Genomic DNA, 12,644 nt, shown 5'->3' with positions numbered 1-12,644 from the left:
ATAATCGATACCTAAAACTTGAATTCTACTCCCTCTTACTGGCTATTACATCAACTTAGAAGGTTCATCTGTATTCTTCAATGGTGCTTTTAGTGTCTCCGCATACCGGAACACGAGACATAGCTTTGCAGACGATAAGTACAACCGTTTCAGAGAGAAGAGCGGCCAATGTGGCGATCTGGCTTTGAGTCGATTCGATAACAAATGACGAAAACGGACGGATTTCTCAGGTTTTTACTACATATGAACACTTTTCACATACTCCCATGCAACGCGGCTGCTAGTCCTCCTTTCATGCAGAATCTTAAGGTCCTAGCTCATGTCCAAGGCACCAAAGCCAGCTAAAAAGTCAGTAATCGATACCTGAAACTTAAAGTGTACTACTTCTTACTGGCTATTACATCAACTTAGAAGCTTCATCTGTGTTCTACTATGGTGCTTTTAGTGTCTCCGCATACCGCATCACGCGACATAGCTTTGCAGACGATAAGTACAACCGTTTCAGAGAGAAGAGCGGCCAATGTGACGTTCTGGCTTTAAGTCGATTCGATAACAAAAGACGAAAACGGACGGATTTCTCAGGTTTTTACTACATATGAACACTTTTCACATTCTCCCGTGCAACTCGGCTGCTAGTCCTCCTTTCATGCAGAATCTTAAGGTCCTAGCTCATGTCAAAGGCACCAAAGCCAGCTAAAAAGTCAATAATCGATACCTAAAACGTGAATTGTACTACTTCTTACTGTCTATTACATCAACTTAGAAGCTTCATGTGTGTTCTACTATTGTGCTTTTAGTGTCTCCGCATACCGCAGCACGCCACATAGCTTTGCAGACGATAAGTACAACCGTTTCAGAGAGAAGAGCGGCCAATATGACGATCTGGCTCTAAGTCGATTCGAAAACAAATGACGAAAACGGACGGATTTCAAAGGTTTTTACTACATATGAACACTTTTCACATTCTCCCGTGCAACTCGGCTGCTAGTCCTCCTTTCATGCAGAATCATAAGGTCCTAGCTCATGTCAAAGGCACCAAAGCCAGCTAAAAAGTCAATAATCGATACCTAAAACCTGAATTGTACTACATCTTACTGGCTATTACATCAACTTAGAAGTTTCATCTGTGTTCTACTATGGTGCTTTTAGTGTCTCCGAATACCGCAGCACGCGACATAGCTTTGCAGACGATAAGTACAACCGTTTCAGAGAGAAGAGCGGCCAATGTGACGATCTGGCTTTAAGTCGATTCTATAACAAGTGACGAAAACGGACGGATTTCTCAGGTTTTTACTACATATGAACAATTTTCGTATTCTCACATAAACTCGGCTGCTAGTCTTCCTTTCATGCAGAGTCTTAAGGTCCTAGCTCATGTCCAAGGCACCAAAGCCAGCTAAAAAGTCAATAATCGATACCTAAAACTTAAATTGTACTACTTCTTACTGGCTATTACTTCAACTTAGAAACTTCATCTGTGTACTACTATATTGATTTTAGTGTCTCCGCATACCGCAGCACGCGACATAGCTTTGCAGACGATAAGTACAACCGTTTCAGGGAGAAGAGCGGCCAATGTGACGATCTGGCTTTGTGTCGATTCGATAACAAATGACGAACACTGACGGATTTCTTAGGTTTTTACTACATATGAACACTTTTCACATTCTCCCGTGCAACTCGGCTGCTAGTCCTCCTTTCATGCAGAATCTTAAGGTCCTAGCTCATGTCCGAGGCACCTAAGCCAGCTAAAAAGTCAATAATCGATACCTAAAACTTGAATTGTACTACTTCTTACTGGCTATTACATCAACTTAGAAGCTTCATCTGTGTTCTACTATGGTGCTTTTAGTGTCTCCGCATACCGCAACACGAGACATAGCTTTGCAGACGATAAGTACAACCGTTTCAGACAGAAGAGCGGCCAATGTGACGATCTGGCTTTGAGTCGATTCGTTAACAAATGACGAAAACGGACGGATTTCAAAGGTTTTTACTACATATGAACACCTTTCACATTCTCCCGTGCAACTCGGCTGCTAGTCCTCCTTTCATGCAGAATCATAAGGTCCTATCTAATGTCCAAGGCACCAAAGCCAGCTAAAAAGTCAATAATCGATACCTAAAACTTGAATTGTACTACTTCTTACTGGCTATTACATCAACTTAGAAGGTTCATCTGTATTATTCTATGGTGCTTTTAGTGTCTCCGCATACCGCAGCACGCGAAATAGCTTTGCAGACGATAAGTACAACCGTTTCAGAGAGAAGAGCGGCCAATGTGATTATCTGGCTTTATGTCGATTCTATAACAAGTGACGAAAACGGACGGATTTCTCAGGTTTTTACTACATATGAACACCTTTCATATTCTCCCATGAACTCGGCTGCTAGTCCTCCTTTCATGCAGAATCTTAAGGTCCTAGCTCATGTCCAAGGTACCAAAGCCAGCTAAAAAATCAATAATCGATACCTAAAACTTAAATTGTACTACTTCTTACTGGCTATTACTTCAACTTAGAAACTTCATCTGTGTACTAGTATATTGATTTTAGTGTCTCCGGATACCGCAGCACGCGACATAGCTTTGCAGACGATAAGTACAACCGTTTCAGGGAGAAGAGCGGCCAATGTGACAATCTGGCTTTAAGGCGATTCGATAACAAATGACGAAAACGGACATGTTTCTCAGGTTTTTACTACATATGAACACTTTTCACATTCTCCCGTGCAACTCGGCTGCTAGTCCTCCTTTCATGCAGAATCTTAAGGTCCTAGCTCATGTCCAAGGCACCAAAGCCAGCTAAAAAGTCAATAATCGATACCTAAAACTTGAATTGTACTACCTCTTACTGGCTATTACATCAACTTAGAAGTTTCATCTGTGTTCTACTATGGTGCTTTTAGTGTCTCCGCATACCGGAACACGAGACATAGCTTTGCAGACGATAAGTACAACCGTTTCAGAGAGAAGAGCGGCCAATGTGGCGATCTGGCTTTGAGTCGATTCGATAACAAATGACGAAAACGGACGGATTTCTCAGGTTTTTACTACATATGAACACTTTTCACATACTCCCATGCAACGCGGCTGCTAGTCCTCCTTTCATGCAGAATCTTAAGGTCCTAGCTCATGTCCAAGGCACCAAAGCCAGCTAAAAAGTCAGTAATCGATACCTGAAACTTAAAGTGTACTACTTCTTACTGGCTATTACATCAACTTAGAAGCTTCATCTGTGTTCTACTATGGTGCTTTTAGTGTCTCCGCATACCGCATCACGCGACATAGCTTTGCAGACGATAAGTACAACCGTTTCAGAGAGAAGAGCGGCCAATGTGACGTTCTGGCTTTAAGTCGATTCGATAACAAAAGACGAAAACGGACGGATTTCTCAGGTTTTTACTACATATGAACACTTTTCACATTCTCCCGTGCAACTCGGCTGCTAGTCCTCCTTTCATGCAGAATCTTAAGGTCCTAGCCCATGTCCAAGGCACCAAAGCCAGCTAAAAAGTCAATAATCGATACCTAAAACTTGAATTGTACTACTTCTTACTGGCTATTACATCAACTTAGAAGCTTCATGTGTGTTCTACTATGGTGCTTTTAGTGTCTCCGCATACCGCAGCACGCGACATAGCTTTGCCGACGAGAAGTACAACCGTTTCATAGAGAAGAGTGGCCAATGTGACGATCTGGTTTTAAGTCGATTCGAGATCAAAAGACGAAAACGGACGGATTTCTCAGGTTTTTACTACATATGAACACTTTTCACATTCTCCCATGCAACTCGGCTGCTAGACCTCCTTTCATGCAGAATCTTAAGGTCCTAGCTCATGTCCAAGGCACCAAAGCCAGCTAAAAAGTCATTAATCGAAACCTAAAACTTTAATTGTACTACTTCTTACTGGCTATTACATCAACTTAGAAGTTTCATCTGTGTTCTACTATGGTGCTTTTAGTGTCTCCTCATACCGCAGCACGCGACATAGCTTTGCAGACGATAAGTACAACCGTTTCAGGGAGGAGAGCGGCCAATGTGACGATCTGGCTTTAAGTCGATTCGATAACAAATCACGAAAACGGACGGATTTCTCAGGTTTATACTACATGTGAACACTTTTCACATTTTCCCGCGCAACTCGGCTGCTAGTCCTCCTTTCACGCAGAATCTTAAGGTCCTAGCTCATATCCAAGGCACCAAAGCCAGCTAAAAAATCAATAATCGATACCTAAAACTTGAATTGTACTACTTCTTACTGGCTATTACATCAACTTAGAGGCTTCATCTGTGTTCTACTATGGCGCTTTTAGTGTCTCCACATACCGCAGCACGCGACATAGCTTTGCAGACGATAAGTACGACCGTTTCAGAGAGAAGAGCGGCCAATGTGACGATCTGGCTCTAAGTCGATTCGATAACAAATCACGAAAACGGACGGATTTCTCAAGTTTTTACTACATATGAACACTTTTCACATTCTCCCGTGCAACTCGGCTGCTAGTCCTCCTTTCATTCAGAATCTTAAGGTCCTAGCTCATGTCCAAGTCACCAAAGCCAGCTAAAAAGTCAATAATCGTTACCTAATACTTGAATTGTACTACTTCTTACTTGCTATTACATCAACTTAGAAGCTTCATCTGTGTCCTACTATGGTGCTTTTAGTGTCTCCGAATACCGCAGCACGCGACATAGCTTTGCAGACGATAAGTACAACCGTTTCAGACAGAAGAGCGGCCAATGTGACGATCTGGCTTTGAGTCGATTCGATAACAAATGACGAAAACGGACGGATTTCCTATGTTTTTACTACATATGAACACTTTTCACATTCTCCCGTGCAACTCGGCCGCTAGTCCTCCTTTCATGCAGGATCTTAAGGTCCTAGCTCTACATCTACATCTACATCTACATCTACATGACTACTCTGCAATTCACATTTAAGTGCTTGGCAGAGGGTTCATCGAACCACAATCATACTATCTCTCTACTATTCCACTCCCGAACAGCGAGCGGGAAAAACGAACACCTAAACCTTTCTGTTCGAGCTCTGATTTCTCTTATTTTATTGTGATGATCATTCCTACCTATGTAGGTTGGGCTCAACAAAATATTTTCGCATTCGGAAGAGAAAGTTGGTGACTGAAATTTCGTAAAAAGGTCTCGCCGCGACGAAAAACGTCTATGCTGTAATGACTTCCATCCCAACTCGTGTATCATATCTGCCACACTCTCTCCCCTATAACGCGATAATACAAAACGAGCTGCCCTTCTTTGCACCCTCTCGATGTCCTCCGTCAATCCCACCTGGTAAGGATCCCACACCGCGCAGCAATATTCTAACAGAGGACGAACGAGTGTAGTGTAAGCTGTCTCTTTAGTGGACTTGTTGCATCTTCTAAGTGTCCTGCCAATGAAACGCAACCTTTGGCTCGCCTTCCCGACAATATTATCTATGTGGTCCTTCCAACTGAAGTTGTTTGTAATTTTAACACCCAGGTACTTAGTTGAATTGACAGCCTTGAGAATTGTACTATTTATCGAGTAATCGAATTCCAACGGATTTCTTTTGGAACTCATGTGGATCATCTCACACTTTTCGTTATTTAGCGTCAACTGCCACCTGACACACCATACAGCAATCTTTTCTAAATCGCTTTGCAGCTGATACTGGTCTTCGGATGACCTTACTAGACGGTAAATTACAGCATCATCTGCGAACAACCTAAGAGAACTGCTCAGATTGTCACCCAGGTCATTTATATAGATCAGGAACAGTAGAGGTCCCAGGACGCTTCCCTGGGGAACACCTGATATCACCTCATGTCCAAGGCACCAAAGCCAGCTAAAAAGTCAATAATCGATACCTAAAACTTGAATTGTACTACTTCTTACTGGCTATTACATCAACTTAGAAGGTTCATCTGTATTCTTCTATGGTGCTTTTAGTGTCTCCGCATACCGCAGCACGCGAAATAGCTTTGCAGACGATAAGTACAACCGTTTCAGAGAGAAGAGCGGCCAATGTGACGATCTGGCTTTAAGTCGATTCGATAACAAATGACGAAAACGGACGGATTTCTCAGGTTTTTACTACATATGAACACTTTTCACATTCTACAATGCAACTCGGCTGCTAGTCCTCCTTTCATGCAGAATCTTAAGGTCCTAGCTCATGTCCAAGGCACCAAAGCCAGCTAAAAAGTCAATAATCGATACCTAAAACTTAAATTGTACTACTTCTTACTTGCTATTACTTCAACTTAGAAGCTTCATCTGTGTACTACTATATTGATTTTAGGGTCTCCGGATACCGCAGCACGCGACATAGCTTTGCAGACGATAAGTACAACCGTTTCAGAGAGAAGAGCGGCCAAAGTGACGATCTGGCTTTAAGTCGATTCGATAACAAATGACGAAAACGGACGGGTTTCTCAGGTTTTTACTACATATGAACACTTTTCACATTCTCCCGTGCAACTCGGCTGCTAGTCCTCCTTTCATGCAGAATCTTAAGGTCCTAGCTCATGTCCAAGGCACCAAAGCCAGCTAAAAAGTCAATAATCGATACCTAAAACTTGAATTGTACTACCTCTTACTGGCTATTACATCAACTTAGAAGCATCATGTGTGTTCTACTATGGTGCTTTTAGTGTCTCCGCATACCGCAGCACGCCACATAGTTTTGTCGACGATAAGTACAACCGTTTCATAGAGATGAGCGGCCAATGTGACGATCTGGCTTTAAGTCGAATCGAGAACAAAAGACGAAAACGGACGGATTTCTCAGGTTTTTACTACATATGAACATTTTTCACATTCTCCCATGCAACTCGGCTGCTAGACCTCCTTTCATGCAGAATCTTAAGGTCCTAGCTCATGTCCAAGGCACCAAAGCCAGCAAAATGTCAATAATCGATAACTAATACTTGTATTGTACTACTTCTTACTGTCTATTACATCAACTTAGAAGGTTCATCCAGGTATTACTATGGTGCTTTTAGTGTCTCCGGATACCGCAACACGCGACATAGCTTAGCAGACGATAAGTACAACCGTTTCAGGCAGAAGAGCGGCCAATGCTGCGATCTGACTTTAAGTCGCTTCTATAACAAATGACGAAAACGGACGGATTTCAAAGGTTTTTACTACATATGAACACTTTTCACATTCTCCCGTGCAACTCGGCTGCTAGTCCTCCTTTCATGCAGAATCATAAGGTCCTAGCTCATGTCCAATGCACCAAAGCCAGCTAAAGAGTCAATAATCGATACCTAAAACTTAAATTGTACTACATCTTACTGGCTATTACATCAACTTAGAAGGTTCATCTGTGTTCTTCTATGGTGCTTTTGATGTCTCCGCATACCGCAGCACGCGAAATAGCTTTGCAGACGATAAGTACAACCGTTTCAGAGAGAAGAGCGGCCAATGTGACGATCTGGCTTTGTGTCGATTCGATAACAAATGACGAACATGGTCGGATTTCTTAGGTTTGTGCTACATATGAACACTTTTCACATTCTCCCGTGCAACTCGGCTGCTAGTCCTCCTTTCATGCAGATTCATAAGGTCCTAGCTCATGTCCAATGCACCAAAGCCAGCTAAAGAGTCAATAATCGATACCTAAAACTTAAATTGTACTACATCTTACTGGCTATTACATTAACTTAGTAGTTTCATCTGTGTTCTACTATGGTGCTTTTAGTGTCTCCGCATACCGCAGCACGCGACATAGCTTTGCAGACGATAAGTACAACCGTTTCAGAGAGAAGAGCGGCAATTGTGACGATCTGGCTTTAAGTCGATTCTATAACAAGTGACGAAAACGGACGGATTTCTCAGGTTTTTACTACATATGAACACTATTCACATTCTGCCATGAACTCGGCTGCTAGTCCTCCTTTCATGCAGAATCTTAAGGTCCTAGCTCGTCTCCAAGGCACCAAAGCCACCTAAAAAGTCAATAATCGATACCTAAAACTTAAATTGTACTACTTCTTACTGGCTATTACTTCTACTTAGAAACTTCATCTGTGTACTAATATATTGATTTTAGTGTCTCCGGATACCGCAGCACGCGACATAGCTTTGCAGACGATAAGTACAACCGTTTCAGGGAGAAGAGCGGCCAATGTGACGATCTGGCTTTGTGTCGATTCGATAACAAATGACGAACACGGACGGATTTCTTAGGTTTTTACTACATATGAACACTTTTCACATTCTCCCGTGCAACTCGGCTGCTAGTCCTCCTTTCGTGCAGATTCTTAAGGTCCTAGCTCATGTCCAAGGCACCAAAGCCAGCTAAAAAGTCAATAATCGATACCTAAAACTTGAATTGTACTACTCCTTACTTGCTATTACATCAACTTAGAAGCTTCATCTGTGTCCTACTATGGTGCTTTTAGTGTCTCCGAATACCGCAGCACGCGACATAGGTTTGCAGACGATAAGTACAACCGTTTCAGACAGAAGAGCGGCCAATGTGACGATCTGGCTTTGAGACGATTCGATAACAAATGACGAAAACGGACTGATTTCTCAGGTTTTTACTACATATGAACACTTTTCACATTCTCCCGTGCAACTCGGCTGCTAGTCCTCCTTTCATGCAGAATCCTAAGGTCCTAGCTCATGTTTAAGGCACCTAAGCCAGCTAAAAAGTCAATAATCTATAACTAAAACTTGAATTGTACTACTTCTTACTGGCTATTACATCAACTTAAAAGCTTCATCTGTGTTCTACTATGGTGCTTTTAGTGTCTCCGCATACCGCAACACGCGACATATCTTTGCAGACGATAAGGACAACCGTTTCAGAGAGAAGAGCGGCCAATGTGACGATCTGGCTTTGAGTCGATTCGTTAACAAATGACGAAACCGGACGGATATCTCAGGTTTTTACTACATATGAACTCTATTCACATTCTCCCATGCAACTCGGCTGCTAGTCCTCCTTTCATGCAGAATCTTAAGGTCCTAGCTCATGTCAAAGGCACCAAAGCCAGGTAAAAAGTCAATAATCGATACCTAAAACGTGAATTGTACTACTTCTTACTGGCTATTACATCAACTTAGAAGCTTCATGTGTGTTGTACTATGGTGCTTTTAGTGTCTCTGCATACCGCAGCACGCGACATAGCTTTGCAGACGATAAGTACAACCGTTTCAGAGAGAAGAGCGGCCAATATGACGATCTGGCTTTAAGTCGATTCGAAAACAAATGACGAAAACGGTCGGATTTCAAAGGTTTTTACTACATATGAACACTTTTCACATTCTCCCGTGCAACTCGGCTGCTAGTCCTCCTTTCATGCAGATTCATAAGGTCCTAGCTCATGTCCAAGGCACCAAAGCCAGCTAAAAAGTCAATAATCGATACCTAAAACTTGAATTGTACTCCTTCTTACTGGCTATTACATCAACTTAGAAGGTTCATCTGTATTCTTCAATGGTGCTTTTAGTGTCTCCGCATACCGCAGCACGCGAAATAGCTTTGCAGACGATAAGTACAACCGTTTCAGAGAGAAGAGCGGCCAATGTGACGATCTGGTTTTGTGTCGATTCGATAACAAATGACGAACACGGACGGATTTCTTAGGTTTGTGCTACATATGAACACTTTTCACATTCTCCCGTGCAACTCGGCTGCTAGTCCTCCTTTCATGCAGATTCTTAAGGTCGTAGCTCGTGTCCAAGGAACCAAAGCAAGCTAAAAAGTCAATAATCGATACCTAAAACTTAAATTGTACTACTTCTTACTGGCTATTACTTCAACTTAGAAACTTCATCTGTGTACTACTATATTGATTTTAGTGTCTCCGGATACCGCAGCACGCGACATAGCTTTGCAGACGATAAGTACAACCGTTTCAGGGAGAAGAGCGGCCAATGTGACGATCTGGCTTTAAGTCAGTTCGATAACAAATGACGAAAACGGACGGGTTTCTCAGGTTTTTACTACATATGAACACTTTTCACATTCTCCCGTGCAACTCGGCTGCTGGTCCTCCATTCATGCAGAATCTTATGGTCCTAGCTCATGTCCAAGGCACCAAAGCCAGCTAAAAAGTCAATAATCGATACCTAAAACTTGAATTGTACTACCTCTTACTGGCTATAACATCAACTTAGAAGTTTCATCTGTGTTCTACTATGGTGCTTTTAGTGTCTCCGCATACCGCAGCACGCGACATAGCTTTGCAGACGATAAGTACAACCGTTTCAGGGAGAAGAGCGGCCAATGTGACGATCTGGCTTTAAGTCGATTCGATAACAAATGACGAGAACGGACGGATTTCTCAGGTTTTTACTACATATGAACACTTTTCACATTCTCCCGTGCAACTCGGCTGCTAGTCCTCCTTTCATGCAGAATCTTAAGGTCCTAGCTCATGTCCAAGGCACCAAAGCCAGCTAAAAAGTCAATAATCGATACCTAAAACTTGAATTGTACTACTTCTTACTGGCTATTACATCAACTAAAAAGCTTCATCTGTGTTCTACTATGGTGCTTTTAGTGTCTCCGCATACCGGAACACGAGACATAGCTTTGCAGACGATAAGTACAACCGTTTCAGAGAGAAGAGCGGCCAATGTGGCGATCTGCCTTTGAGTCGATTCGATAACATATGACGAAAACGGACGGATTTCTCAGGTTTTTACTACATATGAACACTTTTCACATACTCCCATGCAACGCGGCTGCTAGTCCTCCTTTCATGCAGAATCTTAAGGTCCTAGCTCAAGTCCAAGGCACCAAAGCCAGCTAAAAAGTCAATAATCGATACCTAAAACTTTAATTGTACTACTTCTTACTGGCTATTACATCAACTTAGAAGTTTCATCTGTGTTCTACTATGGTGCTTTTAGTGTCTCCTCATACCGCAGCACGCGACATAGCTTTGCAGACGATAAGTACAACCGTTTCAGGGAGAAGAGCGTCCAATGTGACGATCTGGCTTTAAGTCGATTCGATAACAAATGACGAAAACGGACGGATTTCTCAGGTTTTTACTACATATGAACACTTTTCACATTCTCCCGTGCAACTCGGCTGCTAGTCCTCCTTTCATGCAGATTCTTAAGGTCCTAGCTCATGTCCAAGGCACCAAAGCCAGCTAAAAAGTCAATAATCGATACCTAAAACTTTAATTCTACTACTTCTTACTGGCTATTACATCAACTTAGAAGTTTCATCTGTGTTCTACTATGGTGCTTTTAGTGTCTCCTCATACCGCAGCACGCGACATAGCTTTGCAGACGATAAGTACAACCGTTTCAGACAGAAGATCTGGCTTTGAGTCGATTCGATAACAAATGACGAAAACGGACGGATTTCCTATGTTTTTACTACATATGAACACTTTTCACATTCTCCCGTGCAACTCGGCTGCTAGTCCTCCTTTCATGCAGAATCTTAAGGTCCTAGCTCATGTTTAAGGCACCAAAACCAGCTAAAAAGTCAATAATCTATACCTAAAACTTGAATTGTACTACTTCTTACTGGCTATTACATCAACTTAAAAGCTTCATCTGTGTTCTACTATGGTGCTTTTAGTGTCTCCGCATACGGCAACACGCGACATATCTTTGCAGACGATAAGGACAACTGTTTCAGAGAGAAGAGCGGCCAATGTGACGATCTGGCTTTGAGTCGATTCGTTAACAAATGACGAAAACGGACGGATTTCTCAGGTTTTTACTACATATGAACTCTTTTCACATTCTCCCATGCAACTCGGCCGCTAGTCCTCCTTTCATGGAGAATCTTAAGGTCCTAGCTCATGTCAAAGGCACCAAAGCCAGCTAAAAAGTCAATAATCGATACCTAAAACGTGAATTGTACTACTTCTTACTGGCTATTACATCAACTTAGAAGCTTCATGTGTGTTCTACTATGGTGCTTTTAGTGTCTCCGCACACCGCTGCACGCGACATAGCTTTGCAGACAATAAGTACAAACGTTTCAGAGAGAAGAGCGGCCAATATGACGATCTGGCTTTAAGTCCATTCAAAAACAAATGACGAAAACGGACGGATTTCAAAGGTTTTTACTACATATGAACACTTTTCACATTCTCCCGTGCAACTCGGCTGCTAGTCCTCCTTTCATGCAGAATCATAAGGTCCTAGCTCATGTCCAAGGCACCAAAGCCAGCAAAAAAGTCAGTAATCGATACCTAAAACTTGAATTGTACTACTTCTTACTGGCTATTACATCAACTTAGAAGGTTCATCTGTATTCTTCTATGGTGCTTTTAGTGTCTCCGCATACCGCAGCACGCGAAATAGCTTTGCAGACGATAAGTACAACCGTTTCAGAGAGAAGAGCGGCCAACGTGACGATCTGGCTTTAAGTCGATTAGACAACAAATGACGAAAACGGACGGATTTCTCAGGTTTTTACTACATATGAGCACTTTTCACATTCTCCCATGAACTCGGCTGCTAGTCCTCCTTTCATGCAGAATCTTAAGGTCCTAGCTCATGTCCAAGGCACCAAAGCCAGCTAAAAAGTCAATAATCGATACCTAAAACTTAAATTGTACTACTTCTTACTTGCTATTACTTCAACTTAGAAGCTTCATCTGTGTACTACTATACTGATTTTAGTGTCTCCGGATACCGCAGCACGCG

This window comes from Schistocerca gregaria, unplaced genomic scaffold (assembly GCF_023897955.1).
Source record: "Schistocerca gregaria isolate iqSchGreg1 unplaced genomic scaffold, iqSchGreg1.2 ptg000313l, whole genome shotgun sequence".
NCBI classification, from domain to species: domain Eukaryota; kingdom Metazoa; phylum Arthropoda; class Insecta; order Orthoptera; family Acrididae; genus Schistocerca; species Schistocerca gregaria.
The sequence above is the reverse complement of the archived record's forward strand: the minus strand, read 5'-3'. Positions refer to the sequence as shown.